Source organism: Mobula hypostoma, chromosome 3, assembly GCF_963921235.1.
Source record: "Mobula hypostoma chromosome 3, sMobHyp1.1, whole genome shotgun sequence".
In the NCBI taxonomy this organism is placed as follows: domain Eukaryota; kingdom Metazoa; phylum Chordata; class Chondrichthyes; order Myliobatiformes; family Myliobatidae; genus Mobula; species Mobula hypostoma.
The window spans coordinates 116,603,510-116,623,946 of NC_086099.1; the positions used below are offsets into that span (position 1 = coordinate 116,603,510).

General features: G+C 47.4%; 2 non-coding genes across 2 annotated transcripts; one reads left to right on the forward strand and one right to left on the reverse strand.

The window, feature by feature from the left end:
• Window positions 1-240: 240 nt before the first annotated feature.
• trnah-gug (transfer RNA histidin (anticodon GUG)) lies at window positions 241-312 on the reverse strand. Its single transcript has one exon. It is a non-coding gene; the product is annotated as a tRNA-His (tRNA).
• A 12,240-nt stretch (window positions 313-12,552) lies between these two features.
• trnah-gug (transfer RNA histidin (anticodon GUG)) lies at window positions 12,553-12,624 on the forward strand. The gene has a single exon. It is a non-coding gene; the product is annotated as a tRNA-His (tRNA).
• The last annotated feature ends 7,813 nt before the right edge of the window (window positions 12,625-20,437 follow it).

A 20,437-nucleotide genomic window follows, 5' to 3' on the forward strand; every position in this document is an offset into this window, starting at 1 on the left:
TTTCTGCTCCTTGTATTACACGGTCCCAGGGGTCGATCATAGCCCGTTTCTATTCTGAGCTTGATGATCTATCGAGAACGTTCAGATGAAGTCGTGCGAGCGGCAATGTGTCCAGCGTAAAACTACTGGTAACAGAGGAGACTCAACTTTCTGAGGGAAGCGACGGACAGAAATTTTGCAAAAAGAGGAGCGCTTATAATTTGCATGCGCTGCTGAAACATAAATGTATATACATTCGCCTGCCGTGACTCGGATTCGAACCGAGGTTGCTGCGGCCACAACGCAGAGTACTAACCACTATACGATCACGGCCACACACATCAGCGGTGCCGAATCTGCTGTCTAAACATTTGATACCGGTGTGACTCAGTCTATAGTTGTTACTGCCTTTGCGGCGTTTCCGCAGAGACACAAGCATGCTGTACTGGAAACACTCATCAGATGCGACAGGAGAAACCGAGCAACGCACACGAAATGCTGGAGGAACTCAGCAGGCCAGGCAGCGTCGATGGAAAAGATCAGGCCCGAAACGTCCACTGTCTACACTTTCTTCCGTAAATGCTGCCTCACCTGTTGGGTGTTTCCATCAATTTATGTGTGTTCCTGGTCATCTTGCTTTAGGGGATATCGAGTTAGGTAGTAATACCCGGTGCTCGGTACACAACTCAGTAGCTAAGAAATTAATTCAGATATCGTTGGGAGATAATAAAAGGAGAGGGGCTCCCTGGTGGAGGGGTGAATGTAAAAAAGCTATAAAGGGGAGGAAAGTTCGGCAGTGTTCTCCTACTAATCTTTCATACAATATAAAGGAGCTCTAACTATAGTTAGAAAAGCAGTGAGAGGGGCAAGAAAAATGTGCCTCGGGACATAATGTGGATGGACTGGGAAAGAGAGCCAGGTATGGGATGTTTGGGGTGATACAGAAAATAGGGTGCATTAGAAACTTGATATATTACCGGGTTTGTATGATGCAGCGATGTTTGCAGTTTCTGATTCAGACAAAGCTATAATATTAGCAAAATCATATGTCGATGTACGGCACAAGCTTCCTAAAATCTCTATTCCGCTCATTCACAACCCTGACATTCATCTGAGCAAATAATTTACATTCACGTAAATTTCATATTACTATGCACGTCCAAGTTAAAAACACTTCCTATATCCTCAAATAGCAGCGTAGGATCCGTAGTAGAAGCTATTATTTAATTGATTTATCTCTGCACTTCAAACATAATTCAAGAACACCAAGTACTTTTCTTCCAAGAAGAATTCACCACCATCCCATTCGTATTATTACTGGTGAGGGAGGGGCCGGAGCAGGAAATAAAATCGGAATACGACATAATCTACCGTGTTCGGTGTACAGCAACTCCTGTGATGGGGAACATTATGCCCGGAAATGTACAGCAAACAGTTCATTTAATCTGTATCCTAACATAGATCAGAGTTTAGAGTTACAGAATTGGCACAATATGTTTGTATATTTGCAAATGTTGGTGTATCGTGATTAAACATATTGAATGTTGCTTACCTGTGCACGATGAATACATTCCGGAATTTCTTTGATTTAACGTATTATAGTAACGCAGTTCGTCCTTTTCGTCGGTTGTAACTTGATATTTAAGAGAAAGGTATCTTCTGAAATGGTTTCTAAATTGTGAATAGATTACTGCATTGAAATGTTGCGTGAGTTGTGGCCACATGCGAGTTAATGTATGTCAATACGTTTGATCAATCGCTATTGGGAGGAGGTTTGAATTAATCCTATCTTCAGAGGAAAGGATGACCAGTTTCAATATGTTGCTACTCTGAAGTGATTTTGCAGGTGCTTCTATCTTTTTGGACGTTAAATGTCAGAACCCCACAGTCCGCCACAGCAACCCTCCCACCCGCTGGTAAGCGGCAGCAAGCAACAATCCCCATCTCCCAACAGGCCAAAAAAAAACATCGGCACCCGCCACCTAGCACTCCAGGGTGGGAAAAGCAACAGCAAAATCAAAGACTTGTAGTACCCCAAGACTACTTGTTTACCCGGCGTTCGATATACCACAGGCTCTCTCTCTCTCTCTCTCTCTCTCTCTCTCTGTCATTAATAAAGCAGAAAGGGGTGTCTCCGTTTGACAGCGAGAGGGAAGACATAACAAACAACTCGCTGGTTTACGATATTAAAAGTCCGTTGAGTCTCTACTTCCGAGCTCTGTGCCGAAAGATCTCGGGTCTCCGGACAAAGAGCCTTACATCTTCTATCTCCCACGACACACCGTTGTCCTGCCCGGACACTGACCTCTGTTCCGTCGTCTCCAGAGCCACGAAAACTCGGTCCTCCAAAAGCGAGCGGAGCTCTTAGGCCGGGCCCTTGACGTGCCGAACAACGGCCAGTTGTGAATCCCCGAGAGTGGGTTCCATTCCCGCAAAGAACACGAGTCAGCTTGTAACTCCAGGTCAGGGTCTTCAAAAGAATCGCGAAAGGGAAAAATAGAGGTATTAAAGATGGAAATGAACCTGCTTCCGAAGACGCAAACAAAACAGTCGCCATTGTTCCCCCTAAGGTCCGCCAAATGCCTTAAAGAACCTTAAGATGTGACCCCCCCCCCCCCGCCCCCGGTGGTGTAGGTGTTTTAAATGCTGGTATTTTCCAACATACAATCTGTTTAATTCAAAGGTCTCGCTCATGAAAGTGATTCCCCAAACGACAGGGAAGAGAAAAATAAATAGTGCATACGGCAAGAGAGGTCCGACCAGTCAATGGAACACAGAGGATATGAGCAGGATCTGTATCCTGGGAAGACTGCGTCTACGCCGACGTGCTATGAAGTTGGGTATTCCATGGACACTGAATGGAATTTCCAATTTTTGAATCTCCTTCCCAGCTCGGACTCCCAAGCCTCCTCTCGGTTCAGCCCGAGTTTTCTTGATCTCAGTCTGTTGGGGTTCCAGGTGCCTCAGCATTACCCGGTCTCTCAGTTTGTTCGGGTTCCCAGGACCTCAGGATACCCCGGTCTCTCACTCTTTTGGAGTTCCCAGGCCCCTAAGGATACCCTAGTCTCTATGTCTGTTGGGGTTGCCAGGCCCCTCAGGAGTCCCTGGTCTCCCTGTTGGGGTCCCATTCCTCTCTCTCAAGTTCCCTAGGTACCACGAGTTTTCAGGTCCTCCTGGGTCATCAGGTGCCAGCTATAGGGAGGGGAGGTCCTTTAATGACTTCTTCAGGCTCGTACGGGTCATCACAGCATTGGGCTATGCAGTTTTTAGAGCACCTGAATTGATGAATTGTTAACCACAGTTATTAATGTTTTAAGAGTTCCTTGTGTTTCTGTCGAGCGACTCCCTCTTGGCACTGCGGTTTCCTGGTGCTTTCTGTTTAAGTTTATTAAGTTTATGTTGATAGGGGCAAAGATTATGTGTTAGTTTTATTCTTGAAGCAGATGTCCGATTAGCTCCAAACGGAGGGTCCTCATTTTGAAAATGATTCGTCCCACGGTCTCACTTGATCGAGCTACCTGTGTATAAGCTGTTGTTTCTGTCTCTTCATGGAAGTCTTTGGCTCCCATATTGGCTGTGCACACCATGGCAGGATCTACGAGCATTAGTGATGGACATCTTGGACAAGTCCGTCATTCGGGATTTCCAGCGGAAAAAGGTCATGGCGCCCCATGGGCTGCGGCTGGGGTGTGGGGCGCTGTCACATCCACGGATTCGGCAGCGCAGCAGATACGACAACTACGCTCGTAAATATGCACAGGTCAGATAATTATTATTTCATTGTGATAGCATTTAACTCCATTCATTGCGTCGTATTATTTGTCAAGACTTGGACACAGCAACGCTTTGCTGCCTGCATTCCGCCTTGACTGAGAAATTTGACTGTCGATTCAACTGACTCTGAAGACTAGCGGTATAACTTATATTCTGAGTTGTTCAGCCGCAGTAGAGGCTTCGCTTTCCAGTTGAGTTTTAGTTAACGGTCCCGTTTGGCCTGGCGCTGTAGTCTTCTTTTCCCTTTAACACTGCTAGCATTGAACTCTGTGAACTATCGACCAGCTTCAGTGTCTCTAATTCCGCTCTTAGGCCATATCCGCAACTGGTGACAAATCCACACTCGCCAGATCCTTTCTCATGACATCAAAATTTGCCACCCTTAAAGTTAGAATCTCAACCCACGGAACGGATTTATCTCTTCCCATAATTATTTGAATCTAATGTCTTTGTGATCATCAGATGCAAAGTACTCACCTAATCTAACTTCTGTCACCTACACTGTCGCAGTACCTAATAACAGATCAGTTATTGCACACTCTATCCTTGGGACATCTACGTATTGATTAATAAAACTTTCCTGAGCATATTTGTCAAACTATTTAGAACTTCAGTAGTATTGTAGACCCGGTCAACATGTGGAAAGTTAAAATCAGCAACTGCAACAACCTTTTACTTCCTTGCAACAGTCAGGGGATTCTCCGAACATGTGTTTCTCTGAATCCCTCGGAGAGTTGGGTGGTCTGTAATTTAGCCCCATTAACGTGGTCATACCTGTCTTTTTTCTCAGTTTCACCCATAACGCCTCACAGACATGTTCTCCAGTCTGTTCTGACTGAGCAGTGCCGTGACATTTTCCCTGCCCAGTAACGACACACCTCTTCCCTTTAATTCCTCCCGCTCGGTGGCGTCTAAAACAACGGAAACCCGGAAGTCTGAGCTGCCATTCCTGCCTGAGTAATGAATCAGTTGGGGAGACGCTAGTCAGCCTCGGATGTTACGAAAGAGTTTGTTTTCAGTCTCAAGTCTGAATATTTCTAATCAGTGAGGGTGAGAAACGAAGTGAGTTATAATTTCAAAGAGAATCAAAAATTCTTTATCAGTCAGCGTTAACTCATTTCATCCGCCACACCCATAAAACATAAACCAAGTTGGCGAGGAAGCGCGTGCTGGATCAGTGCCGCATCAGCTCTGTGCCGTTTAATAAAAGGAGTCAGCGGCTCTTTCTGCTCCTTGTATTCCTCGGTCCCAGGGGTCGATCATTGCCCATTTCTATTCTGAGCTTGCTGATCCATCGAGAACGTTCAGATGAAGTCGTGCGAGCGGCAATGTGTCCAGCGTAAAACTACTGGTAACAGAGGAGACTCAACTTTCTGAGGGAAGCGACGGACAGAAATTTTGCAAAAAGAGGAGCGCTTATAATTTGCATGCGCCGCTGAAACCTAAATGTATATACATCGGCCTGCCGTGACTCGGATTCGAACCGAGGTTGCTGCGGCCACAACGCAGAGTATTAACCACTATACAATCCCGGCCACACACATCAGCGGTGCGGAATCTGCTGTCTAAACCTCTGATGCAGGTGTGACTCAGCCGATAGTTGTTACTGACTTTGCGGCGTTTCCGCAGAGACACAAGCATGCTGTATTGGAAACACTCATCAGATGCGACAGAAGAAACCGAGCAACGCACACGAAATGCTGGAGGAACTCAGCAGGTCAGGCAGCGTCTACGGAAAAGATCAGGACCGAAACGTCCACTTTCTACTCTTTTCCGTAAATGCTGCCTGACCTGCTTGGTGTTTCCAGCAATTTATGTGAGTTCCTGGTCACCTTGCTTTAGAGGATATCGAATTAGGTAGTAATACCCGGTGCTCGGTACACAACTCCGTAGCTAAGAAATCAATTCACAGATCGTTGGGAGATAATAAAAGGAGAGGGGCTCCCTGGTAGACGGGTGACTGTAAAAAAGCTGTGAAGGGGAGGAAAGATCGGCAGTGCTCTCCTACTAATCTTTCATACAATATAAAGGAGCTCAAGCTATAGTTAGAAAAGCAGTGAGAGGGGCAAGAAAAATGTGCCACGGGACATAATGTGGATGGACTGGGAAAGAGAGCTAGGTATGGGATATTTGGGGTGATACAGAAATGGTATGCTGGCATTTATAGCGAGAGGATTCGAGTACAGGAGCAGGGAGGTACTACTGCAGTTGTACAAGGCCTTGGTGAGACCACACCTGGAGTATTGTGTGCAGTTTTGGTCCCCTAATCTGAGGAAAGACATCTTTGCCATAGAGGGAGTACAAAGAAGGTTCACCAGATTGATTCCTGGGATGGCAGGTCTTTCATATGAAGAAAGACTGGATGAACTGGGCTTGTACTCGTTGGAATTTAGAAGATTGAGGGGGGATCTGATTGAAACGTATAAGATCCTAAAGGGATTGGACAGGCTAGATGCGGGAAGATTGTTCCCGATGTTGGGGAGGTCCAGAACGAGGGGTCACAGTTTGAGGATAGAGGGGAAGCCTTTTAGGACCGAGATTAGGAAAAACTTCTTCACACAGAGAGTGGTGAATCTGTGGAATTCTCTGCCACAGCAAACTGTTGAGGCCAGTTCATTAGCTATGTTTAAAAGGAAGTTAGATATGGCCCTTGTGGCTACAGGGGTCAGGGGGTATGGAGGGAAGGCTGGGTTCTGAGTTGGATGATCAGCCATGATCATAATAAATGGCGGTGCAGGCTCGAAGGGCCGAATGGCCTACTCCTGCACCTATTTTCTATGTTTCTATGTTTCTATATTACCGGGTTTGTATGATGCAACGAAGTCTGCAGTTTCTGATTCAGACAAAGTTATAATATTAGCAAAATCATCAGTCGATGTACGGCACACATTTCCTAAAATCTCTGTTCCGCTCATTCACAACTATGACATTCATCTGTCCAAATAATTTACCATTCACGTAAATTTCATATTACTATGCACGTCCAAGTTAAACACACTTCCTATATCCTCAAATAGCAGCATATGATCCGTAGCAGAAGATGTTATTTAATTGATTTATATCTGCACTTCAAACATAATTCAAGAACACTAAGCACTTTTCTTCCAAGAAGACTTCACCACCATCCCATTCGTGTTATTACTGGTGAGGGAGGGGCCGGAGCAGGAAATAAAATCGGAATACGACATAATCTACCGCGTTCGGTGTACAGCAGTTCCTGTGATGGGGGTCATTAGGCCCGGAAATGTACAGCAAACTGTTCATTTAATCTGAATCCTAACATAGATCAGAATTTAGAGTTACAGAACTGGCACAATATGTTTGTATATTTGTAAATGTTGGTGTATCGTGCATTGAACATATTGAATGTTGCTTACCTGTGCACGATGAATACATTCCGGAGTGTCTTTGTTTTAAAGTATTATAGTAACGCAGTTCGTTGTTTTGATTGGTTGTAACTTCATATTTAAGAGAAAGGTACCTTCTGAAATGGTTTCTAAAGTGTGAATAGATTACTGCATTGAAATGTTGCGTGAGTTGTGGCCCCATGCGAGTTACTGTATGTCAATACGTTTGATCAATTGCTATTGGGAGGAGGTTTGAATTAGTCCTATCTTCAGAGGAAAAGATAATCAGTTTCAATATGTTGCTACTCTGAAATGATTTTGCAGGAGCTTCCATCTTTTTGGACGTTAAATGTTAGAACTCCAAGGTCCCCCACAGTTACCCTCCCACCCGTGGCTAAGCGGCAGGAAGCAACAATCCCCATCTCCCTACCGGCAAAAAAAAGCATCGACACCCGCCACCTAGCACTCCAGGGTGGGAAAAGCAACAGCAAAATCAAAGACTTGTTTATCCGGCGTACGATATACCACAGGCTCTCTCTCTCCCTCTCTCTTTGTCTCTCTCTTTCTCTCTCGCTCTCTCTCTCTCTCTCTCCCTCTCTCTCTCTCTCCCTCCCTCTCTCTCTCTCTCTCTCATTAATAACGCAGAAAGAGACGTCTCCGTTTGACAGTGAGAGGGGAGACATAACAAACAACTCACTGGTTTACGATATTAAAAGTCCGTTGCGTGGCTTTCTCCGAGCTCTGTGCCTGAAATCTTAGGTCTCCGGACACGGTGCCTTATACCTTCTATCTCCCACGACACACCGATGTTCTGCCCAGATACCGACCTCCACAGCCACGAAAACTCGACTCTGCAAAAGACTCTGCGGAACTCTTAGGCCGGGCCCTTGGCGTGCCGAACAACGGGCAGTCGTGAATCCCCGAGAGCGAGCTCCATTCCCGCAAAGAACCCTAGTAAGCCTGTAACTGCAGATCAGGGTCTTCAAAACAACCGCCAAAGGGAAAAATAGAGATATTAAAGATGGAAATGGATCTGCTTCGGAGACGCAAGCAAAACTGTCGCCATTATCCGCCAAATGTCTTAAAGAACCTTAGGCCGTGATCCCCACCCCGCTCCGGTGGTGCAGATGTTTTAAAAGCTGGTACTTCCCTGAATACCATCTGTTTAATTCAAAGGTCTCGACGATGAGAGTGATTCCCCAAACTACAGGGAAGAGAAAAAATGGTGCAGATGACAGAGGAAGTGAGCAGGATCTGTATGCTGGGAAGACTGTGTCTACGCCGACGTGCTATGAAGATGGGTATTCCATGACCACAGAATGGAACTTAATTTTTTTCAATCTCCTCCCCATCTCGAACTCACAAGACTCCTCACGGACCCGCCGGGTTTTCTTGATCTGAGCCTGTTGGGGTTCCTATGCCTCTCTCTCAAGTTCCCCAGGTACCTCAAGTTTTCTGGTCGTCCTGGGCAATCAGGTGCCAGCTATAGGGAGGGGAGGTCCTGTTATGACTTCTTCAGGCCTGTGCAGGGCATCACAGCATTGGGCTATGAAGTTTTTAGAGCACCTGAATTGGTTAATTGTTAGCAACAGTTAGAAATGGTTTAAGAGTTCCTTCTGTTTTTTCTCGAGCGACTCGCTCTTTGTAATGCGATTTCCTGGTGCTTCGTGTTTAAGTTTATTAAGTTAATTTCGATAGGCACGAAGATTATGTGTTAGTTTTATTGTTGAAGCAGATGCCCGATTAGCTCCAAACGGAGGGTCCTCATTTTGAGAATGACTCGTCTCACGGTATCACTTGATCGAGCTGCCTGTGTATAAGCTGTTGTTTCTGTCTCTTCATGGAAGTCTTTGGCTCCCATATTGGCTGTGCGCACCATTGCAGGATCAACCAGCATCAGTGATGGACATTTTGGACAATTCCATCATTCAGGATTTCCAGCGGACACAGGTCATGGCGCCCCATGGGCTTCGGCTGGGGTGTGGGGCGTTGTCACATCCACCGATTCGGCAGCGCAGCAGATACGACAACTTAGCTCGTAAATATACACAGGTTAGATAATTATTATTTCATTGTGATAGCATTTAACTCCATTCATTGCGTCGTATTATTTGTCAAGACTTGGACACAGCAACGCTTTGCTGCCTGCATTCCGCCTTGCCTGAGAAATAGGAATGTCGGGTGAACTGAATCTGAAGACTAGCAATATTCCTTATATTCTGAGGTATTCAGCCGCTGTATAGGCTCGTTTTCCATTTGAGTTTTAGTTAACGGCCCCGTTTGACCTGGCGTTTGTTGTTTCCTTTTCCCTTTAACACTGTTCGCATTAAAGTCTGTGAACTATCATAGAAACATAGAAACGTAGAAAATAGGTGCAGGAGTAGGCCATTCGGCCCTTCGAGCCTGCACCGCCATTTATTATGATCATGGCTGATCATCCAACTCAGAACCCCGTCCCAGCCTTCCCTCCATACCCCCTGATCCCCGTAGCCACAAGGGCGATATCTAACTCCCTCTTAAATATAGCCAATTAACTGGCCTCAACTGTTTCCTGTGGCAGAGAATTCCACAGATTCACCACTCTCTGCCCAGTCGCCGCGACCTCTCTCTCACTGAGGTGTCTTCAGCGGTCAACTCCTCTCCCTCGTGGTATTTTGGAGCGTCTGCTAAGAGGGTCTAACCCTCAAATACTTCCCCCCAAGCCGTACTACAGTTGGGTCTCGTTTAAATTCGGTACCGGCTCCAGGGTGCTGCACGCGACCTCAGAAGCAGCTAGACACGTTGGGTGCCCAGACAACGCCCCCATGAACTCCAGGGTCACTAATTAATCATCCTCTTCTAGGTAATTACTGGCACTGGTACCCCAAATCTCCGGTGCCCTTACGGTTGTCAAGGGTAAATGCTTCAGACACCAGTTGTAAAACGAACTGCACAACAACTTGCCCTGCGCCCCGGTGTCGAGGATGGCTTCAGCATCGCTTCCATCTATCCGTAACGACACATTGGAGCGTGGTCCCTCTAAGCCTTCAGGCATAGGGTCTTTTCCTTTCGGTAATTCCTTGGTACATTGCTGGGAACGTGCTCCCTCAGAGACCCCAAGTCGTTCCCCTACTGAGCCTCCACTAAGTTTCCCGACACCTCTCTGATCAGCTGAACAACTGAGGGAGGGGCTGATCCTCTGAAATGATCCCCCTGGCACTACAAGCAATTTAGCTGCCCTTCTAGCCAGAGAAGATACACCGAAAACTTTCCCCCCTCTTTCAGATAACTGGCAGCTGTCACTACGGTGTAATTGAACCTGACAGTTCTAACACCTCCAACAGCCCGCCTACTCAAACTTTTATCCAATCCCTGTCGCTCTCCCTCAACCGAGAACTGCCACTCATCTAACAACTGAGAGGTCCGCACCGCTTCCGCCCCTTTTGGAGTGGACAATTACCCAAAAGCCAGGCGCTGCCTGCCATAGATGGAAAATTTATTCGCAGACACTACCTGCGAATCAGACCACTCTTTCCTCTCTCTCCCTACAGTATGGACAGCTCCGAGCCCCACCACCAACTCGTCAGCTCTAATCTGAACTCAAACAAAGTTTTCACCCAGCACACATGCAGCAATACCCAGCAAATAACCCACAGAGACACACATTACTGATTTAAACGGGGCAACCGCACAGCAACACCATTGAATCCAATCCCGGACAAAAGCCCCCAAATGCAGCCCCCCGGCAAGCCTCAGGGTCGCTTAATTTGCTGTTGTCTAGGGAAACAGCCCTCGGCCCCGCCAGACTGGGTTATTAAGATTGTGTAGATACAGTGTGATGTACCCCAACCTGCCAAAAAACAGACTCTACACCATATACGATTCAATGAATTACATTTTATAGATATTACTGGAACTATATAATTAATAGAGATAAACTATAAAACGAAATAAAAGGTTCCACAATTATCGAAGTTCCATCTCTTCGTGCACACCAGTTGGAGCTCCAGTAACGAACCTCTCTTCACCATCCAATCCCCTCTGACCACCTCGAACCGCCGCCAGGGACCAACCACCGAGGTCATCCAAACACTCCACGTGAGTCCGTCTCCGTCTCCTCTCTTCGCCGAAGACCCCGGACCTCGGACTCCTGCTCGGGGTCCGACCCCATTAAGCGGCTCACAGCACCTTGTCCATTCACTCTCTCTCCATCTCGCCTTCTGCCCCCAAAACCCGTGCATCACAATAACTTACAGACTCACGAGAAAGAATAACATCTATCTCAATTGGTTCGTTTACTCTCTTATCAATAACCTACTCCAAACAAATGTCTAGCGGGAGCCATTTCTCAGCAGTTAACAGAACAAAGAATCAGTTTTAATTAGCCTACGCAGAAATATAAAAGAAGAAACCCATAACACAAAAAAACAACCTGGGGGGACCCAAGTCTGCCCCATTTTGCTCTTGAGCTCTGCGCATATATTTTACATCGGATGGGCGCCCGGTCTCTCGAACTGAGAATTATAGATGAAGGATTCTCATCACTGTTAAGTGTTCGAACTGCAGACACAGAGCATCTGGTTTTCGAACTTTTTAATCCTTTCGGTAAGTAGACTCTGAAGTAAACACCGGGAGTTTGTTTGGTAGGTAACTGCGAAGCTGCTTCGTTCCTTTTGGGGGCATTTTTCTTTGCATTTGTCAGACCAGCTCAAAACGACACCAGTAGTTCACTTGAGTGGTTGTTGGATAACAGCCAGTGATCACCCAGAATTTACCTGCCTCAGCCATGTCCTCTGGAAGCTGTTTGATAGCTTTACTATACGTTGTGTAAAATGCCCCTCAGGTTATTATTCAGACATGGTCATCCGGTCATGGGGTTGTCTTGGATCAGTTCAAGCGTTAACACGTGCGCCCTCTAGTATACGATTTTCAAATCGGATAACATGCAGTTCCCACTCTCTGTGCCCCTGATAATTTAATATGCCTTTATTTGCAACTGTCCTGCATTCCCTGTTCTCTGCACCGTCAACATTTCTTGTCTTCGCTCTTTAGCTTTTGTCCTTCTCACTAACTGCTCCCATTCACTCAATAAGCTTTGTACATTTGTTTACAGAAGATGTCAATGGCCACAGACCTGATACAGGAAATGTCCATTCCATTGTCTGCACAAGGCCGCTGAGTTCGTCCAGCTGCTTGTTATGTTTCCGCAATGGTCACCCCGATTTTTCCCTGTCAGAGACACCTCACTACACCTTCATCAATTTCTTCAGTCACCTTTTCAGTTCTGCGGACGGGTCTCGTACATGAGACGTAGACTCTGTTTCCCCAGCCGTAGCTACGGGTGATCTGCTGACTATTTCCAGTACTTTATGCTTCTGTCTCCGCGGAAACGCCGCAAAGGCAGCGGCAGTCGTTGATTGAGTCGTACCGGTATCAGAAGATTTGACAGCAGACACCGCACAGCTGGTGTGTGGCCGTGATCGTATAGTGGATAGTACTCTGCGTTGTGGCCGCAGCATCCTCGGTTCGAATCCGAGTCACGGCAGGCTAGTGCTTAGACATATAACTTTCAGAGAGTAGCAGATGTCTGACGCACCGGATCGCTGGATGCAAGCGGTATGAAGACTCGCATTGCCTCAGGCGCAGCAGAGAATCTGCACTCTCTCATGCAGGCACTGCCGGAAGAGAGGTGCATTTTTTACCGCAGCTGTTGTGGCTATGTTTCGACTGTCACTGATTTATTTCATTTAAAACGAAAGTGAGATGCCGTGCTGATTCAGCATTCGGTTCTTCGTAATCCCACTTGGCAAATGTTACACGGGTGATGAGTTAAAACTGACTGATAACGCCTTTTTCACTGTCTTCCAAATTATAACTCATTCAGGTCCTCACCTCACTGATGTGAAGCGCTCAGACTTGCGGACCGAAAACCAGCTCAGATTGTACTGGGCTCAGCTACCCTCAGAGAGAATGTCAAAGGGCTGAGCAAGATCAAAGACAGAGGTCGAACCAGGGTATGAATTGCATTTATTGTCGTAGTTTGGAGTAAAGGAAATAAAAAAAAACATATTTTATAAATCTACTAGAGTGTAGCATTATGAGAGGCATAGATGTACAGACAATCACAATTATCTCGCTGGTGTGGAACTTGAAGATACAAGAGCGAAAATGGCAGCACAATAGCGTGACTTAAGGACAACTGCTTACAGCGCCAGGGATCACCGATCGATGTTCGGATTATGTACGGCAGATTCGAGGACACAGAAGCCTGTTACTGTGCTGCCTGTAGTGCTCATTGTTCATTCTCACCTCTAACCCTGCTTTGCTGCGGGGACATCATTCACAAACTATGCAGTCTCTCTTGTTCCGCCGCGATGCTAAGAATCTTGCCATGAGCCTGAAAGTAACCCTGAAGTAGATAGACTGGTAAAGAAGGCATACCGTATACCTGTCTTGAACGGTCTGCACTGTGTGTATAAAGTTGGCGAGACAAGAAAGCTAAGGGTTGACCTGAGAAAAGTCGATAAATTACGATCGGATTAGTCAGGTTAATAGTTAGATGTCTTTCTCTCTCGAAATGTGAGGAGCAATTTCCTTTGGATGGTCCAAATGAGGGTAGAATACAATGTTTATGGCAGAATTCTTAGCAGTGTTGAGAAACAGATGGAACTTGGTTCCCAAATCCATACATCATTGAAAGTTGCCGCGTGAGTTCACCGCTTGCTGAGGAGGCGTTGAGTTGACCTTCATTAGATGCGATTGCGTTCAGGAGCCATGAGGTAAGACACGGCTCTGTTAAACTCTGTTATGCTATGCTTAGAGTATCAAGTTTAGGTCTATTTTCCTCGATACATGAAGGATGGAGAAATTTTAGTGAAGGTGAAGAGGATATTTGCCAGCATGCTACTTGGATGTCAGATCATGTCTATGAAGAAAGCGTGGGTGATCTAGGGGTTTCCGCATTAATGTGACGGTGTAACAAGTACGGTTGCCCGGATGGGTTTGAACCAGAGATGTTCCGGTGAAGTACCGTATCTTTGGCCAGTGGACTACCGGAATAGACGATAGCCAGGTGGAGCCAAGTGTGGAGGAGACCAGAGTTGAGAATAGAAGGTAACAAGACCCTGGGTACACATGCTCATGACTGAGCAAAGTCGAACAGAACAAAGCGAATTTAAACAGAGAAAGAAGATACAGGCGCAGTGATAACTAATACAGTACACAGGTAAAAAATAATCACACACTATTCAGGTGAGGAGGATCATCGGCTTGCAGAGGATTCTGGCGATTCAGGTGGCCAAAGCGAGGCATGACATGACCACCAGATTGTATGGACGGCAGCTGAGGGCCCAGGTCAACCTAGGTGGCGATAGTGGAAGCGTCACAATGGGGTGCTCGGAACGGACCCAAATGCGAGACATAGACACTAAAGTACAAGGAACAGGACTTGACTGGAGTAGGGACGTGACAGGATAGAGGCAAGGAGCAGGGGCAAGAACGCAGACTTGGGCTAGGGAAAGCAGGACCAGGACTAGGAGACAAGGTTTGGACTCCGAGCCCGACACTGGATAAGGACCCAGAATCTGGGTCTTGCCACGGGTTCGGACCCCAGAACCAGGCAAGGTCATGACATGGCTTCAGGACAGGATGCAGCTGGGGTCTAGAGGCCTGAGCTTGGAGACAGGCTGGGGTCTTGGTCCTCAGGCTTGAGGCTGGGGTCTGGGGTCTTGGGTCTTGGGTCATGAGGCTAGTTTTCTTGGAGTTTGGCTTAGGATCCTCCAGGCTAGGGTTCTTGGAGCTAGGCTTGGGATTCTCGAGGCTTGAGTTCTTGCAGCTTGGCTTGGGATCCTCGGGGCTTGGGTTCTTGAAGCTTGGCTTGGAATTCTCGGGGCTTGGGTTCTTGAAGCTTGGCTGCTGATCGTCGAGGCTAGGGTTCTTGGAGTTCAGAGACAGACTGGGAACCCAATATCAACATAGAGCCGGGACTTATCCTTCGACAAGCCGGAACTCATCTTGAAAACGACACTAACATGAGACAGGACAGAACATAGACATAGAGCCGGGACTTATCCTAAAACAAGCCGGGACTCAGCTTCATCCCCACACCAAGGTGGGACAGGTCCCTCCGTCAGGTAACGGCAGAACGGCCAGACAGAGGCGAGCACCAGACAAGACAGATCCTCCCGCAGGGCAACGGCAAAACGGCCTGGCTTACCCCACGGAGGCGAGGACTAGAAGAGACAAAGACCAAAAAACCATCCATAGACAGTTCCATCTCTGCTCCGGGGAAGCTCCGAGTCTCAGTTCGGCCAGCAACCTCAGCTGGCTACAGAAACAGCCAGATCCCTACCTAGCTCGGAGTGGCTGGCAGCCACTCAGCTGGCCCAGGAAACAGCCGAGTCCATACCGCAAAGACAGCTCCGACTACCGACAGCAGGCTCCATGAAGCGCTGGTTCTCCAACGTGGCCTAAAGAAGACAAGTGGCTGCTCTAAACTTCCACTGGCTGGTTGCTCCCAGGGGAACTGACGAGACAAACCAACAGCCCACACTCAACTCCAATGCTACTTATATTCAAAGCCCAAGATGGGAATCAGGTGCCTGTAATTAACTCAAACAAACGAGGAACGCTGGAAGACCCGGAGTCCTGAGTCCACCGACCGGACCGTGAACCGGAATGCGGACTTCACGGACCGCACCATGACAGGAAGAGTTTGATCATATCTATGTCTAGGTTGTCACGGAATGAAGCCACGATCTTTCTTCTCAGACTGATGCCTGAGGGGTAATAACGGTTTCTGGAACTGGTGATGAGGGATCTGTGATCCTGTACTTTGTCCTTGTTCTCAGCGGCGACGAAAAAGTGTGGTCCGGGTGGTGGCTCCTTTGATTATGGATGCTGCTTTCCTAGAACAGCGCTCCGTGTCGATATGCTCAATGGTGGGGAGAACCTAACCATGATGTACTGGGCCGTATCCACTACTTTTGGTAGGATTTTCCGTTCAAGGGTACTAGAATTTCCATACCAGGAAGTGGTGCAACCACACATCTATAGATGGCATGCCGTCTCTGCGGAAACTTCTAAGGAAGTAGAGGCGCTGCCGTGCTTTCGTCGGAATGGCATTTTCATACTGGGTCCGAAAGGTCCTGTCAAATGGTAACACTGAGGAATTTAAATATAATGGCCTTCTCCAGCTTTGAACTCGGATAAGGACAGGTTGTTAAACCTCCTTAGTTTCCCTCGGCTGAAGTAATTAATCATCTCCCAGTTCCTGCCGGCATTGAGTAAGATTTGGCACCGCTCAGCCAGATTTTAAAAAAACTCTCCTGTATGCTGATTCACCACCGTCTTTGACTTGGTTAACGATAGTGTGTCCTGAGCAAACTTAAATATGTCGGACTATGAGCAACTTCAGTTCGAAAGGATGAGACATGTGAATAACGAACTATGATTTAATTTCAGTTCTTCCGAAGTACAAATATAACTTCCATAACTTCCGTAGGTCGGCCCCGTAATTTGATCATCACTTTCATCTGCACTTTGAGAATATTTGAGCCCAGTCCAATCTGAGTTTGTTTTCAGTCTCAACTCTGACCATTTTTAATCAGTGAGGGTGAGAAACGAAGTGAGTTATAATTTCGAAGAGAATCAAAAACTCTTTATCAGTCAGTGTTAACTCATTCCCCCCCGCCACCATAAAACATGAACCAAGTTGGCGAAGAAGCACGTCCTGGATCAGTGCCGCATCAGCACGGTGCCGTTCAATAAAAGGAGTCAGCGGCAGGCCACTCACAGACACAGCGGCTGGTCGAAATGCCACTACTCCTCTGCCAGTGGCTGGATCAGGGAGCCGAGATCCTCTGCTGTTGCTGAGGCAATGCGGCTCTTTCTGCCCCTAGCATTCCGCGGTCCCAGGGGTCGATTATAGCCCGCTTATACTCTGATCTTGCTGACCTATCGAGAAGTCTCAGCTCCAAATGCACCGAATGATTTCAGGGGAAGTCCTGCGAGCGGCAAACTGTCCAGGGTAAAACTACTGGAAACAGAGGAGACACAACTTCCTGAGAAAAGCGCCGGACGGAAATTCAGCAAAAAAAAAGCGCTTGTAGTTTGCATGCCCTGCAGAAAGTTGAGTGCGTGAACACCCGCCTGCCGTGTCTCGGATTCGAACCGAGGTTGCTGCGACCACAATGCAGAGTACAAACCACTATACGATCACCGCTGCACACATCAGCTGTGCGGAATGAGCTGTCTAAACCTTTGATACCGGTGTGACTCAGTCAATGGTTTGATACTGCCTTTGTGGCGCTTCCTCAGGCGAACAAACATACCGTACTGAAAATTACACTGCAGATGAATCATTGCTGCGACAGGACATACCGAGCAATGCACACATAACGCTGGAGGAACTCAGCAGGCCAGTTAGCATCTATGGAAAAGAGGAAACAGTTGACTTTTCGACCCGAGAACCTTCATCAGGACCGAAATGCCCATTGTCTCCTGTTTTCCATAAATGTTACCTGGCCATAGAACCACAGAACCATAGAACCATAGAAACTACAGCACAGAAACAGGCCTTTTGGCCCTTCATGGCTATGCCGAACCATTTTCTGCCTCGTCCCACTGACCTGCACACGGACCATATCCCTCCATAAACCTCCCATCCATGTATCTGTCCAATTTATTCTTAAATATTAAAAAAAAGAACCCGTATTTACCACCTCGTCTGGCAGCTCATTCCATACTCCCACCACTCTCTGTGTGAAGAAGCCCCCCTCTAATGTTCCCTTTAAACTTTTCCCCCCTCACCCTTAACCCAAGTCCTCTGGTTTTTTTCTCCCCTTGCCTCAGTGGAAAAAGCGTGCTTACATTCACTCTATCCATACCCATCATATTTTTATATACCTCTATCAAATCTCCCCTCATTCTTCTACGCTCCGGGGAATAAAGCCTAACCTATTCAACCTTTCTCTGTAACTGAGTTTCTCAAGTCCCGGCAACATCCTTGTAAACCTTCTCTGCACTCTTTCAACCTTATTTATATCCTTCCTGTATATTGGTGACCAAAACTGAACACAATACTCCAGACAACAGGAATTCTGCAGATGCTGGAAATTCAAGCAACACACATCAAAGTTGCTGGTGAACGCAGCAGGCCAGGCAGCATCTATAGGAAGAGGCGCAGTCGACGTTTCAGGCCGAGACCCTTCGTCAGGACTAACTGAAGGAAGAGTGAGTAAGGGATTTGAAAGCTGGAGGGGGAGGGGGAGATGCAAAATGATAGGAGAAGACAGGAGGGGGAGGGATGGAGCCGAGAGCTGGACAGGTGATAGGCAGAAGGGGATACGAGAGGATCATGGGACAGGAGGTCCGGGAAGAAAGACGGGGGGGGGGTGACCCAGAGGATGGGCAAGAGGTATATTCAGAGGGACAGAGGGAGAAAAAGGAGAGTGAGAGAAAGAATGTGTGCATAAAAAAGAGTAACAGATGGGGTACGAGGGGGAGGTGGGGCCTAGCGGAAGTTAGAGAAGTCAATGTTCATGCCATCAGGTTGGAGGCTACCCATACGGAATATAAGGTGTTGTTCCTCCAACCTGAGTGTGGCTTCATCTTTACAGTAGAGGAGGCCGTGGATAGACATGTGAGAATGGGAATGGGATGTGGAATTAAAATGTGTGGCCACTGGGAGATCCTGCTTTCTCTGGCGGACAGAGCGTAGATGTTCAGCAAAGCGATCTCCCAGTCTGCGTCGGGTCTCACCAATATATAAAAGGCCACATCGGGAGCACCGGACGCAGTATATCACCCCAGTCGACTCACAGGTGAAGTGATGCCTCACCTGGAAGGACTGTTTGGGGCCCTGAATGGTGGTAAGGGAGGAAGTGTAAGGGCATGTGTAGCACTTGTTCCGCTTACACTTCCGCATGCCCTTACACTTCCTCCCTTACCACCATTCAGGGCCCCAAACAGTCCTTCCAGGTGAGGCATCACTTCACCTGTGAGTCGACTGGGGTGATATACTGCGTCCGGTGCTCCCGATGTGGCCTTTTATATATTGGTGAGACCCGACGCAGACTGGGAGATCGCTTTGCTGAACATCTACGCTCTGTCCGCCAGAGAAAGCATCATCTCCCAGTGGCCACACATTTTAATTCCACATCCCATTCCCATTCTGGCATGTCTATCCACGGCCTCCTCTACTGTAAAGATGAAGCCACACTCAGGTTGGAGGAACAACACCTTATATTCCGTATGGGTAGCCTCCAACCTGATGGCATGAACATTGACTTCTCTAACTTCCGCTAGGCCCCACCTCCCCCTCGTACCCCATCTGTTACTCTTTTTTATGCACACATTCTTTCTCTCACTCTCCTTTTTCTCCCTCTGTCCCTCTGAATATACCTCTTGTCCATCCTCTGGGTCACCCCCCCCCCCCCGTCTTTCTTCCCGGACCTCCTGTCCCATGATCCTCTCGTATCCCCTTCTGCCTATCACCTGTCCAGCTCTCGGCTCCATCCCTCCCCCTCCTGTCTTCTCCTATCATTTTGCATCTCCCCCTCCCCCTCCAGCTTTCAAATCCCTTACTCACTCTTCCTTCAGTTAGTCCTGACGAAGGGTCTCGGCCTGAAACGTCGACTGCGCCTCTTCCTATAGATGCTGCCTGGCCTGCTGCGTTCACCAGCAACTTTGATGTGTGTTGCTACAATACTCCAGATTCGGCCTCATCAATGCCTTATACACCCTCACCATAACATTCCAGCTCGTATACTCAATACTTTGATTAATAAAGGCCAATGTACCAAAAGCTCTCTTTACGACCCTATCTACCTGTGACGCCACTTTTACGGAACTTTGTATCTGTATTCCCAGAACTCTCTGTTCCACTGCACTCCTCAGTGCCTTACCATTAACCCTGTATGTTTTACCTTGGTTTGTCCTTCCAACGTGCAATACCTCACACTTGTCTGTATTAAACTCCATCTGCCATTTTTCAGCCCATTTTTCCAGCTGGGCCAAGTCCCTCTGCAGGCTCTGAAAACCTTCCTCACTGTCCACTACACCTCCAATCTTTGTATCATCAGCAAATTTGCTGATCCAATTTACCACATTATCATCCAGATCATTGATATAGAAGACAAATAACAATGGACCCAGCACTGATCCCTGTGGCACACCACTAGTCACAGGCCTCCACTCGGAGAAGCAATTCTTTACTGCCACCCTTTGGCTTCTTCCATTGAGCCACTGTCTAATCCAATTTACCACCTCTCCATGCATACCTAGCGTCTGAATTTTCCTAAATAACCTCCCATGCGGGACCTTGTCAAAGGCCGTACTGAAGTCCATGCAGACAATAT